Source organism: Phyllopteryx taeniolatus, chromosome 8, assembly GCF_024500385.1.
Source record: "Phyllopteryx taeniolatus isolate TA_2022b chromosome 8, UOR_Ptae_1.2, whole genome shotgun sequence".
Lineage (NCBI taxonomy): Eukaryota > Metazoa > Chordata > Actinopteri > Syngnathiformes > Syngnathidae > Phyllopteryx > Phyllopteryx taeniolatus.
In genome coordinates this window covers 30,281,363-30,294,336 of record NC_084509.1, presented here as the reverse complement: position 1 = coordinate 30,294,336, position 12,974 = coordinate 30,281,363, and the positions used below count along the sequence as shown (strand labels likewise).

At 45.3% G+C, this 12,974-nt stretch overlaps 1 long non-coding RNA gene across 5 annotated transcripts; it reads left to right on the top strand.

The window, feature by feature from the left end:
* The first annotated feature begins 850 nt into the window (after positions 1-850).
* LOC133482433 (uncharacterized) lies at positions 851-11,965 on the top strand. Of its 5 annotated transcripts, none has more exons than XR_009789791.1 (6): positions 851-1,079; positions 5,598-6,435; positions 6,563-7,019; positions 7,564-7,675; positions 7,757-7,840; positions 11,906-11,965. It is a non-coding gene; the product is annotated as an uncharacterized LOC133482433 (long non-coding RNA). The 5 variants fall into 5 exon arrangements; XR_009789790.1 differs by lacking the exon at positions 11,906-11,965 and having other exon boundaries at positions 851-1,069; positions 5,598-5,691; positions 5,765-6,435; positions 7,757-8,734; XR_009789789.1 differs by lacking the exon at positions 11,906-11,965 and having other exon boundaries at positions 5,598-5,691; positions 5,765-6,435; positions 7,757-8,734.
* Positions 11,966-12,974: the final 1,009 nt, after the last annotated feature.

Below are 12,974 nucleotides of genomic sequence, written 5' to 3'. Positions count from 1 at the left end.
CCAATGGGAAAGTTTTGGAATTGTCATTTTTCTATAGCTTAGGCCCGAATATACCGCTCCGGCCCACTTGTGTCATGTGTGTGTGTTCCGGGTTTGTCTTCCCCCCTGTTTCTCACACACCTGCTCCTGTGAGCATCTTCACCACCTGTGCCTCGTTCACCCTAATTACCTATTGTATTTAACCTCATGTCTCATTCCCTCTCATTGCCAGTTCGTTGTACCTTGTCGTCGCGTTCCAGCATTCCTTGTTTCCACATCACAGACTCACAGTAAGATTTGACCCTGTTCCGATTATCGACCTTGCCTCTTTGCCTCATGTTTTTGGATACTGTTGCCTTTCTTGGATTGCCTGCCTTTATACTGACCTATGCCCGTCTATTAAACCTCTCTTTTTGGAAACTGTCCATTTGTTTTGGAGTCGTGCATTTTTGGGTCCTATCCTCTGTTCCATTCATGACAACTTGAGATCAAATTGGGGTGAATGTGGTCCCTGAACTCAAATAAATTTGACACCGGTGGTCTATACAGTACTTAGAAGGAAAACAACAGACACTTTGTAATGTGATAATTTTCATCCCTCCCTCCCCAACCCCCCCCAAAGATATCAACCAACAATAACACCACAAACTTTATGAGACGATGAACAAAAATTAATCACCATTCTGTATTAAGCATTAAACTGCAGCGACACTATTGGGGTCAAAGACAAGACATATTTTCACTGTGTTACCTCCAACAAAAACTAGCTCAGTGATTGGCTGGCTATCTATAACCTAGGCTTTCACCCAATGTTAACTCGTGGTGTTTTATGTTGAAAGGTTGCACAGGAAGTTTCCTGACATCCTCTCAACTGACAGTAAAAGTAGTTTCTTATGAGGCATAACTGAATGCCACGTCAAGCTTTTTAACTTTCCGGCGTGTTTGGGGTTACCGTACCACTTTTGAATACTTCATAACAAGCCTTTTGTCCCTGGAATAAACCGCGGAGAAGCTGACAAGTTTTTTTTTTTAATGATATTATATATATATATATATATATATATATATATACACGTGGAACTACGACGCAGTACGTACTTGTAAGATAACTCCATTCAAACTATCATAAGTCTTTAGCAGTTTCCTGACAGCCCTATGGCAAACATGTTCCTAAGTTACTCCCTTGTCCGTACTGTAACGTAACTACCACGCATATACGCATCATAGTTATAACATGGCGAGGGAAATAATGCGTATTTAAGTTTGCGAGTACAGTAGAGTAGCTACGACGTCTTTATATGTAGTTATATTACAAAGAGTGGGAGTGTCTTGTTTATCACAGTATAATGTAGCATTACCGTGATATAGCTACATTGTTTCATTGGTGTTTGGTTTTATACTCTGACATTATGTGTCTAATTATCACTCTTAGTCTTTTACTAAACATGAAACATGTTTTCAAGGTAACTTTTGTAATATTATCCCATTAAATAAGTCGATACCGAGCTGCCATTTCAGACTTTACAACTATGTAATCACTATACCAGTGATGTTAACTAAATAACATAATATGCATATTGACTAGATTATGACAGTGATCAGAGACAGAAAGGAGAGTGAGAGTACTTCCTATGTCTTCTGGTTAATAAGAGAAGGAGACTTGGTGGTGGAACTACAGTGGGTACGGAAAGTATTCAGACCCCCTTAAAATGTTCACTCTTTTGTTATATTGCAGCCATTTGCTAAAATCATTTAAGTTCATTTTTTTCCTCATTAAGGTACACACAGCACCCCATATTGACAGAAAAAACGGAATTGTTTTCCGTTTTTTCTCTGATATGTGCCTTGCCACAATTCTGTTTGTGGCAAGGCACAGATCTAGCCAAGGTTACAAAAAAGATTCTGCTGCACTTAAGGTTCCTAAGACCACAGTGACCTCCATAATTCTTAAATGGAAGACGGTTGGGACAACCAGAACCCTTCCTAGAGCTGGCTGTCCAGCCAGACTGAGCAATCGGGGGAGAAGAGTCTTGGTGAGAGAGGGAAAGAAGAACCCAAAGATCACTGGCTGAGCTCCAGAGATGCAGTCGGGAGATGGGAGAAAGTTCTAGAACATGGGGTGTCAAACATACGGCCCACAGGGCAGAACCAGCCTGTCAGGGGGTCCAATCTTGCCCGTGGGGATTGAGAACACATTCACTGCTATTTTTCAATAAAATTAACTTTTGTTGCTAATTTTGTCCAGTGGAGGGTACACTGACAACACTTAAATGACATTGATGCACTTGTGAGGACCAAACAATGCCAAGTTTCAGGAGCACACTAACATAAAATGGTGTGCCATGTTCACACTGTGAAAATAAATACCTCCTGTAGAAATATTTTAAGACATTGCATATTAAAAAATTTCAGTCAAAAGCTTCACTTCAAAAGAGGTTGGTTTGTTGGAACATTTTTTTTTCTTTTCCTGTGCACTGCCACAACTTAAATTTTTATGTTTACATTTACAAAGGATGCATAACTGAATGGTGCACGCTCACTGATTCATAATACTGTTGAAATAATATTTGGTTAAAAATTTGAAACTGCTCATATGATTTGCAACAAAATTTGCAACAATAATGAATAAATGGGAATATTTTCCAGAAGGACTTGTAATTATTTGCAACACAACGATGAGGAACATTTTGAATAGCTGTTATTTATGGATTTTTAAGCCACAAATATTGTGGTCCGGCCCGCTTGAGATCTAATTGGGGTGAATGTGGCCCGCAAACTAAAATCAGTTTGACACCCCTGTTGTAAAAAGTCATCCATCACTGCAGCCCTCCACCAGTCGGGGCTTTATGGCAGAGTGGCCCGGCAGAAGCCTCTCCTCAGTGCAAGACACATGAAAACCCACATGGAGTTTGCTAAAAAAAACACCTGAGGGACTACAAGAATGTGAGAAATAAGATTCTCTGGTCTGATGAGACAAAGATATAACTTTTTTGGCCTTCATTCTAAGCGGTATGTGTGGCAGGCACTGCTCATCACCTGTACAATACAGTCCCAACAGTGAAGCATGGTGGTGGCAGCATCATGCTGTGGGAGTGTTTTTCAGCTGCAGGGACAGGACGACTGGTTGCAATCGAAGGAAAGAATGCGGCCAAGTACAGGGATATCCTGGATGAAAACCTTCTCCAGAGTGCTCAGGACCTCAGACTGGACCAAAGGTTCACCTTCCAACAAGACAATGACCCTAAGCACACAGCTAAAATAATGAAGGAGTGGCTTCAGAACCCAATTGAGCATCTCTGGAGAGACCTGAAAATGGCTGTCCACCAACATTCACCATCTAACTTGACAGAACTGGAGAGGATCTGCAAGGAGGAATGGCAGAGGATCCCCAAATCCAGGTGTGAATCAATCCCAAAAAGACTCATGGCTGTATTAGCTCAAAAGGGTGCTTCTACAAAATACTGAGCTGAGCAAAGGGTCTGAATAAAGGGGCTGTGTGATATTTCAGTTTTTCTTTTTCAATAAATCTGCACAAAATTCAACAATTCCATGTTTTTCTGTCAATGTGGGTGGGGTACTGTGTGTACATTAATGAGGGAAAAAATGAACTTAAATGAGTTTAGCAAATGGCTGCAATATAACAAAGAGTGAAATATTTAAGGGGATCTGAATACTTTCCGTACCCACTGTAGGAACCGCAGGAGAGCATACAGGGAAAGAAGAAGAGAGGGCTGCGGAGTGTTGACGGGAATACAGGGAGATGCGATGTAAGCTGAAGGGAGCGTTGGCAAAGGTGGCCATAAAAGGGGCATATCGCTGGCGTTTGGGCCGAAACCACCTATGTCCAAATTTGACCACTTTCATATTTTTTCACAAATTGCTATTATTGGTAAATCCCCATGTGGGTATGTTATTTTGAAGAATTATTGACCAATATAAAATGTTGAAAATGACTTGCTTTGTTTAAGAATGTAATGTTAATGGCTCTACAAACATGCTGTCTTTTGGGTTTCCTAAAAAATTATGGTTTTGGAGATGCACAAGGTTTCCGCCCAACGCTAGCGATATGATGATTTGTATACCAGGTTGGACAGTATCATGGGAGAGAAGGATCTATATAGGTTGGAAATGTTTTGACTGGTTCCAATAGAGGCGGCACGGTGGCCGACTGGTTAGAGCGTCAGCCTCACAGTTCTGAGGACCTGGGTTCAATCCCCGGCCCCGCCTGTGTGGAGTTTGCATGTTCTCCCCGTGCCTGCGTGGGTTTTCTCCGGGTACTCCGGTTTCCTCCCACATCCCAAAAACATGCATGAATTGAGACTCTAAATTGCCCGTAGGCATGACTGTGAGTGCGAATGGTTGTTTGTTCCTATGTGCCCTGCGATTGGCTGGCAACCAGTTCAGGGTGTACCCCGCCTCCTGCCCGATGACAGCTGGGATAGGCTCCAGCACGCCCGCGACCCTAGTGAGGAGAAGCGGCTCAGAAAATGGATGGATGGATGGTTCCAATAGTGTGTTGTATAGCTCATGTAAAGAATACTTTAATGAGTAGATGAATGAGGACAATGAGAGAGGAGTAGAAGAGGTTTGTTATGGACCAGGAAGTACCAGGAAGGGGGAAGTTGGAAAGTCACTGAAGAAGATGAAAAATGGAAAGGCAGTTGGTCCTGACAGTGGCGTTACATTGATGTGAAAGGTGGGGGGGCACATATTTGTTTGTGCCACAATTTGCACAATTTTAAATGGATCAATCGGGTGTTCTTGAGGATCACGTGCGGAGAACAATTAGGTCTAAAACAACAGCCTCGAGCAGTGGTTCTCAAAGTGTGGTATGGGGCGGGCTCCATCGAGTCAAGGGGTATCAAACTAATTTTTTTCATGGGCCACATCATAGTTATGGTTTTCCTCAGAGGGCCCTTATGATGATGAAAACCACATAAATGTATAGTCACTTCAACATATTCCATCCATCCATCCATTTTCTGAGGGTCGCGGGCGTGCTGGAGCCTGTCCCAGCTATCATCGGGCAGGAGGCGGGGTACACCCTGAACTGGTTGCCAGCCAATCGCAGGGCACATACAAACAAACAACCATTCGCACTCACATTCACACCTGCGGGCAATTTATAGTCTCCAATTCATGCATGTTTTTGGGATGTGGGTGAAACCGGAGTGCTCGGAGAAAACCCATGCAGGCACGGGGAGAACATGCAAACTCCACACAGGCGGGGATTGAACCCCGGTCCTCAGAACTGTGAGGCTGACGCTCTAACCAGTCGACTACCGTGCCGCTTGGAATCCCTACCATCTCATCCATATCAGAGAAGGGGATGAATAGAAAACTGGTTTAACTACCCCCCTCGGACACTTCGAATACCAAGTCATGCCGTTCGGATTAACCAACGCCACCGCTGTCTTCAAACCTTCATCAATGACATCCTCCGCTATATGTTGAACTGGTTTGTTTTTTGTTTACTTGGACGACATTCTCATTTTCTGCCGCTCCCCTGAAGAACATCGCAGTCATGTCATGTCATGTCCTCCAGCGCCTCCTTAAAAACAGCCTGTATGTCAAACCCGAAAAATGTGAATTCCACCTCTCCTATGTACACTTCCTAGGCTACATCATCGCCAAAAGACAATTGCAACCAGACCCTGCCAAAATCCAAGCCATCGTTAACTGGCCCACTCCCACCAACCGCAGAACTACAAGGTTTCCTTGGATTCGTCAACTTCTACCGTCGCTTCATCCGCAATTACAGTAACGTTGCAATCCCTCTCACTAGCCTTACATCCACCAGCTCTCCATTTCAATGGACCCCGGCAGCATCCCAAGGCTTTGACGAACTTAAGACCCTTTTCACCAGTGCTCCCATCCTCCGACATCCCGACTCATCCCTCCAGTTCGTGGTGGAGATTGACGCCTCGGACACTGGGGCAGGGGTTGTTCTCTCACAGCGGGACCCCTCTTCCCAAAAACTTCATCCCTGTGCTTTCTTTTCCCATCGTCTATCTCCCGCCGAACGAAACTATGACGTTGCCAACCGTGAGCTGTTGGCCATCATCTGGGCATTAGAAGCGTGGAGGCACTGGCTGGAGGCGACTGAGTTCATTCAGTTCATTATCTGGACTGATTACAAAAATATTGCCTACCTCCGTCCGCCAAACACCTTAACCCCCAACAAGCTCATTGGGCCCTCTTCTTGAGCCGCTTTAATTTCAGCCTCTCCTTCCGACCTGGATCCCGCAACAGCAAGCCTGACACCCCGTCTCGGGTGTACTCACCCCCCTGCTCTGTCTGTGCCTGAGGGAAGTCTTCACACCTGCTCTGTCTGTGCCTGAGGGAAGTCTTCACACCTTCCCCCCGCTGGTCTGCTGCTGCGTCCCTTGCCCATCCCGAACCGCCCTTCGTCCCACATCGCTCTGGACTTCGTTACCGGCCTACCCCTCTGTGAAGGTAACTCGATCATTCTCACTATTGTCGATCGCTTTTCCAAATATGTCCATTACATACCCCTCCCCAAACTACCAACTGCCTTTGAAACGGCTAATCTCCTTGTCCAACATGTCTTTAAACTCCACAGAATCCCCATCGATGTCGTCTCTGACCGAGGTCCTCAGTTCTCCTCCCTTGTCTGGAAGGAATACTGTAAAGCGGTGGGCGCAGCAGCCAGCTTGTCTTCGGGATACCATCCACAGACCAAGGGCCAGACGGAGCGGGCCAATCAATCCCTAGAATCGGCCCTTCGCTGCGTTGCCGCACGCAACCCCTCCTCCTGGAGCTCATTCCTCCCGTGAATTGAGTACACCTACAACTCCCTCACCAGCTGCGCTACCGGTATGTCCCCGTTCATGGCTTGCTATGGCTTCCAACCTCCATTATTTAGGGAACAAGAGCAGGCGGTGGGGGTTCCCGCGGTAAAGGATCACCTCAAAAGGGTTCAGGCAGTGTGGAAAGACGTCCGGGCGGCCTTAACCCGGTCTTCTGAGAAGAACAAAGGGCTCGCGGACCTTCATCGCTCTCCTACGCCTCAGTACAAGGTGGGTCAGTCGGTTTGGTTTTTCTCCCATGACCTCTCACTCCAGACGGAATCCGGCAAACTCACTGCACGCTTCATTGGTCCATTCCCTATCACGAAAATCATCAAGCCCACGTCTGTCCAACTGAAACTCCCACAATCTCTAAAAATGTATCCTACATTCCATGTGTCGCTACTGAAGGCTGTCTTCAGCTGCGCTCTTAGCCCTCCGACCGTGCCCCCTCCGCCCCCGCATATTTTCGGCAACCATCCGGCCTTCACGGTTTCGTGAGGCCCAGGGGGAGGGGTTACTAGTACTTGGTGGACTGGGAGGGGTATGGTCCGGAGGAGCGCTCCTGGATTTCCCGTAGGCTGATCCTTGATGACTCCCTTCTATCTGACTTTTATGCGGCTCACCCGGGGAAGCCGGGAAGGACGCTTGGAGGTGTCTGTTGAGAGGGGGGTTACTGTCATGAGCTGTGCCCTGCAGTCCTTTTGTTGGAGCTTGGGTGGTGCTTTTGCGCTCCTCTCGCTCTCTCGACGTCACCCCCTCTTTCTCTTCCCAGTCATTAGCACCTCCTCGGCCGCGTACCTGTCACCCATCAGCCTTCATCATCATCTGCGTTTAAGCCTGCCAGTTCCAAGACTCCACTGCCAGAGTATTAACATTCTCCTGTGGTACAACAGCTCTCAAGCATTCAAATAAGCTACGCCATTCCTCGCTATCTTTCTGACCTCCCTGTTTCTCCTTGTCCTCAGTGCTCCCTAGGTGTTCCCCGCCGAGTTGACTTCTTCCACCACGCCACCAAACCATCCGCCTGTTCTCCCCACTGCCTGCCACACGTAACCTGCCTCTACTACCCGCCAGCACGTCTCAAGGATCATCTCCATTTCCTCTTTAGATAAACCTTTCATCACAACATCTCAGCCTCCACCTGCTTCTGGGTCCAGTCAAAAAACAAATCGTGACAAACACAGTCCCTTGTGGCGTAAACAAAACATCCTGGTTGCTAGGCTAACACTGAAATGCTGCTTCCGCTATTTAAACGGACATAGCTATACTAAATGTTAACCGATTACCAAAATCTATACACCATTGGAAAGTATTTTTAATTCCTTTTTAAAAAATGTACAAAGCTCAAAACGTGCTTTCGTGCTGGAGGATCACATACCATCAAAAGATTTGGAGAATCTGGAGAAATCTCTGCACGTAAGCAGCAGCAAGGCCGAAAACCAACATTAAAAGCCTGTGACCTTTGATCCCTCCGGCGGCACTGCATTAACAAACAGCATCATTGTATCAAGGATATTGCCACGTGGGCTCAGGAACACTTCAGAAATCAAATCAAACTCAAAATGAGTGAATATTTGCAAAATATTTATCAGTTTGAACATTTAATGTCTTATCTTTTTAGTGTATTCAGTCAAATAGAGGTCAAAAAGGATTTGCAAATCATTGTGTTCTGTTTTTATTTAAGTTTTACACAACGTCCCAACTTCACTGGAATTTTCACTCCAACCACTCATCCACACAAATACATACATGTGCACACACATCACAGTTAAAAATCAAGATGATAATAATGATCACTGGCTGGGCACTGAGAAACCAAGTGGGAAACGCCATCTCACAGAACCGTCTGCACCCAGAGGACACCAGCATGGAGACCCAGTGTAGTGGCGCGAAGGGAGCCACATTGGATGACTGAGGACCCCATGAAGCAGAACCATGGGCAAGGTCAATACAGCTCCCAGTGGGCTCCAAAGGGCTCCCTCTGAGAAAACACTAAAAGATAATAAAATAATTATAAACATACATAAAAACACTATGTTCAATGAAGACCTAAGACTAAAAATAGCGTAGAAATAAAGATAAAATATGATAAATAATATTAAAACATTGAAAACATTAAATAAAATAGAAGTTAAAAGGAAATAGAACAGTTCTAAAATACCTTAAAAGGTAAATTAAGTATTAGTTAAAAGCTAAATTAAAAAGGTGGGTCTTGAGCCTGTTCTTAAAAACATGAATGTTCTCTGCAGCTCTGAGGTGCTCCGGCAGGCAATGTTCCACAGATGGGGGTTGTAAAACTGGAACGATGCCTCACCGTGAGTGTGTGTCCTGACTTTGGCAATAACTAAAAGGCTAGATGCGGAGTACCTCAGGGTCCACGAGGGTTTATCGGGTAAAAGCAGCTCTGAGAGATAAGAAGGCCCAAGACCATTAAGCCACTTGAAAACCAGCAAAAGAACCTTAAAAATGATTCTGAAACACATGGGAAACCAATGCAGTGATTTTAAAATCCATGTAATGTGCTCCCGCCTTCTGGTCTTCTGAGATTTTTATTTTATTTTGGGAAGACCAGAAAGCAGGGCATTACAATAGTCAATCTGACTGGAAATAAAAGCATGCATTAGCGTCTCGTGTTGGCCACAGAGAAAATGGGGCTGACTCTGGACAAGAACCAAACAGCCCGTATCAGGGAGGCTGGTACTCCATACTCCAAGAGCACATCCCACAGAACTCCCTGAGGTACACTGTCAAACGCCTTCTCCAAGTGTACGAAATACATGTAGACTGGTTGGGCGAACACCCATGCACCCTCGAGGACCCTACTGAGGGTGTAGAGCTGGTCCACTGTTCCACAGCCAGGAGAAAAACCACATTGCTCCTTCTGATTTGACTTCCTGATGGACCCTCCTCTCCAGAACCCCTGAATAGACCTTATCAGGAAGGCTGAGGAGTTGATCCCCCTATAGTTGGAACACACCCTCTGGTCCCCCTTCTTAAAAAAGGGGACCACCACCCTGGTCTGTCAATCCAGAGGCACTGTCTCCGATGTCCATGCGATGTTGCGAGTTGTGTCAGCCAGGACAAGCCCCACAACATCCAGAGCCTTTAGGAACTCATGCGGGTCTCATCCACCCCTGGTGCCCTGCCACCGTGGAGGTTTTTAACAACCTCGCTGACTTCAGCCCCAGAGATAGAAGAACCCACCTCAGAGTCCCCAGACTCTGCTTTCTCATAGGAGGGCGTGTCAGTGGAATTGAGGAGGTCTTCGAAGTATTCAGCCCACCGACTCACAACGTCCCAAGTTGAAGCCAGCAGCGCAACATCCCCACTATACATAGTGTTGACAATGCACTACTTCCCCCTCCTGAGACGCCGGAAGGTGGATCAGAATTTCCTCAAAGCCATCCGGAAGTCGTTCTCCATGGCCTCACCGAAGACCTCCCATGTCCGAGTTTTTTCCTCAGCGACCACCAGTGAGTGTAGTGGTACACTCGCCTGACTTTGGTGCAGGCAGCGTGGGTTCAGTTCCGACTCAGTGACGGTGTGAATGTGAGTGCGAATGGTTGTCCGTGTCTATATGTGCCCTGTGACTGACTGGCAACCAGTTCAGGGTGTAGTCCGCCTTTCGCCCGAAGTCAGCTGGGATAGGCTCCAGTGTCCCGCGACCCTAACCAGCATAAGCAGTGATGAAAATGGATGGCTGTATTATACTTCATTTGTACGACTTGGGAATGACTGCTCGCTTATGACTGTAAAGGTAGATTTTAGTTGTGAAATCTCACGTGACACGACATAGCATTTTTGATTAGCCGTTACAGACGCAAGGTTGTCGTTCACCGAAAATTAACTGTAACCAAAACCACCATGAAAACTATTTGCCGAACCCTGCACAACTGTGTGACAGTGAAGTTGGTTTGGGTACGTTGGTGTGTGGCGAGCCTTATAGACAGTGGCACTGAAGAGACAACAGGAGGCAGAGATGGAGGTGGAGGAGAAGTTCTCTTTAGGAGTGATCAGGTTGGATAAAATTAGAAATGAGCTCATCAGAGGGACAGCCAAGGTTAGATGTTTTGGAGACAAGGTTAGAGAGACCAGAATTAGATGGCTGCACACGTCTAGACATTAGTACATGTCATCTATATTACCGGCATGTTGAATGAGTCATACAAAGGCCTTTGGCCATTCCAGTTTGATCTGACACAATGAAGTTCTGCTTTTGTAGTTGGATGTGGGCCTGTCATGATTAAAAAAAAAAAAAAAGTGACAATATATTTTCCCGAAAACTATCACGATGAACGATAGTATTGTTGTTTTTTCTATGCCATTGAAATAATTTTTTTAAAGCATAATAATTCAAGTATATCCTTTTTAAGAACAATTAACATCATTGTAAATATTGAACATTAGCATTGACATGACAGAACAATAAATAAAATATCTTAGAAAAATAACAAATATAAAGAAAACACTGTTCACAAAAATTGTGGAGCCGTTTAGCTCCTTAGCTTGCGGACGAGTGAACGTAATAAACAGTTAACTTTCCGTTAAGTGTCTCTGTTGTGTGGATGTACGTCCGGTGCATGGAGCAAGGCTGTGAAGTCTTATACGGAGCCAGCGTTGGTCCACCGCCAGTCCACCAGTCCACTCGCGGCTAATACATAAAGAAGAAGAATCATCTTTTATTGTCATGAACATGCATGCATGCACGCACACGAAATTTGTTCTCTGCGTTTAACCCATCACAGTGAACACATACACATGTTAGTGGAACACACTGGAGCAGGGGGCAGCTGAAGCGCCCGGGGAGCATTTCAGGGTATCAGTGTCTTGCTCAAGGACACCACAGCCGTGAGTCCGGGGGATGTTGGCGGATGGTCCAGTCAGGGTTTTGAACCTAGGTCCCCCACGGTGGCAGGCGATGATCTTAACCATTGGGCCACGGCTGCCCAATGCCTAAAAGCCTAGCCGGTAATAGCAGGCCACTTCGCAGTGGAGCTGTCGCCGTCGGCTCACGTCACCACAACAATGAGAATTTATCGAGTCCGGAAAAAACAATCGTCAATTTTAGTTTGACATGCAACTACTACAACTCATTGTGTTTCTTTCTCTAACAGGGTCCTGTGAGCTAAGTGAAGACGTGGAATCAGTGGTCAGGAGGGCATCATGAGGCAGCTGAAAGGCAAACCCAAAAAAGAAACATCCAAGGACAAGAAACAGCGCAAGCAGGCCATGCAGGAAGCACGGCAGCAGGTTTCCACTATCGTGCTACCGACGCTGGCCGTAGTTGTGGTGCTCATCGTCGTCTTTGTCTATGTGGCCACCAGGCCTGATGCTATTGTGTAGACTTTTCTTGAAGAAAAGAATGGAACTTTGCTGCTCTTGATTTTTTATTTTTAAAGTTTATTGTTTGTCTTTATGCTGCTGGAAAGAGAAAAATCTATGGAAAGAAAGAAACCTGCTTTGCTATGCATTCTGATGATTAATGGAATATTTTGACAATAAGTTTGCTTTTTAAAAGCAGCAGCTAGTTTACCACATTTGACCAGAGTTGTTAAATGTACCGCGATTCAGTGCTGTTCAAGGCAACATGAGCCAGGTCTCACACATTACCACTGTTTGAACAACACTTTTGATTTAATGTATGAAAAGCATTTTTGAGAGAAAGATGTATTATTGGACACCAGTAGTGTTAAGTCGTAGCTCTGAAGTGTCACTCAATGTAAGAAAGAATGTGTGTGAAATTGTACTGCAGATTCCATCACCAAAGGATTTTGCCGAAATTTGGCCATCTGGCTTCTTCCTTTGTTTTTTGTTTTTGTTTTATTTTTTATAAACTTGTCCTGTTCAGCACATGGCCATGCATAATGGTGGCCTTTTGTGCTGGAACAGTTTTGCTGTGCAACAGGGGACTTTTAAATACTCCCTGTGCTTATTTTTATATTTTTTAGTCATTCTGATGTTTATTGAAAATGCAGCTGGACAGAAAAGGGTTTTAGGGGACAGACAGAGGGACAGAACAGACAAGGGGAATAGGGGTGAGAACCACAGCATAACAATAGTTACTCTAGGTATTTGACTACAAGTAACGTTACAAAAGTAAAATCATGTTCTTATTTATGAACGGGGGGGGGTACCTGGTGGGGACATGCAACAACTAACCAATAGGACAAGATGAGAGAGGAC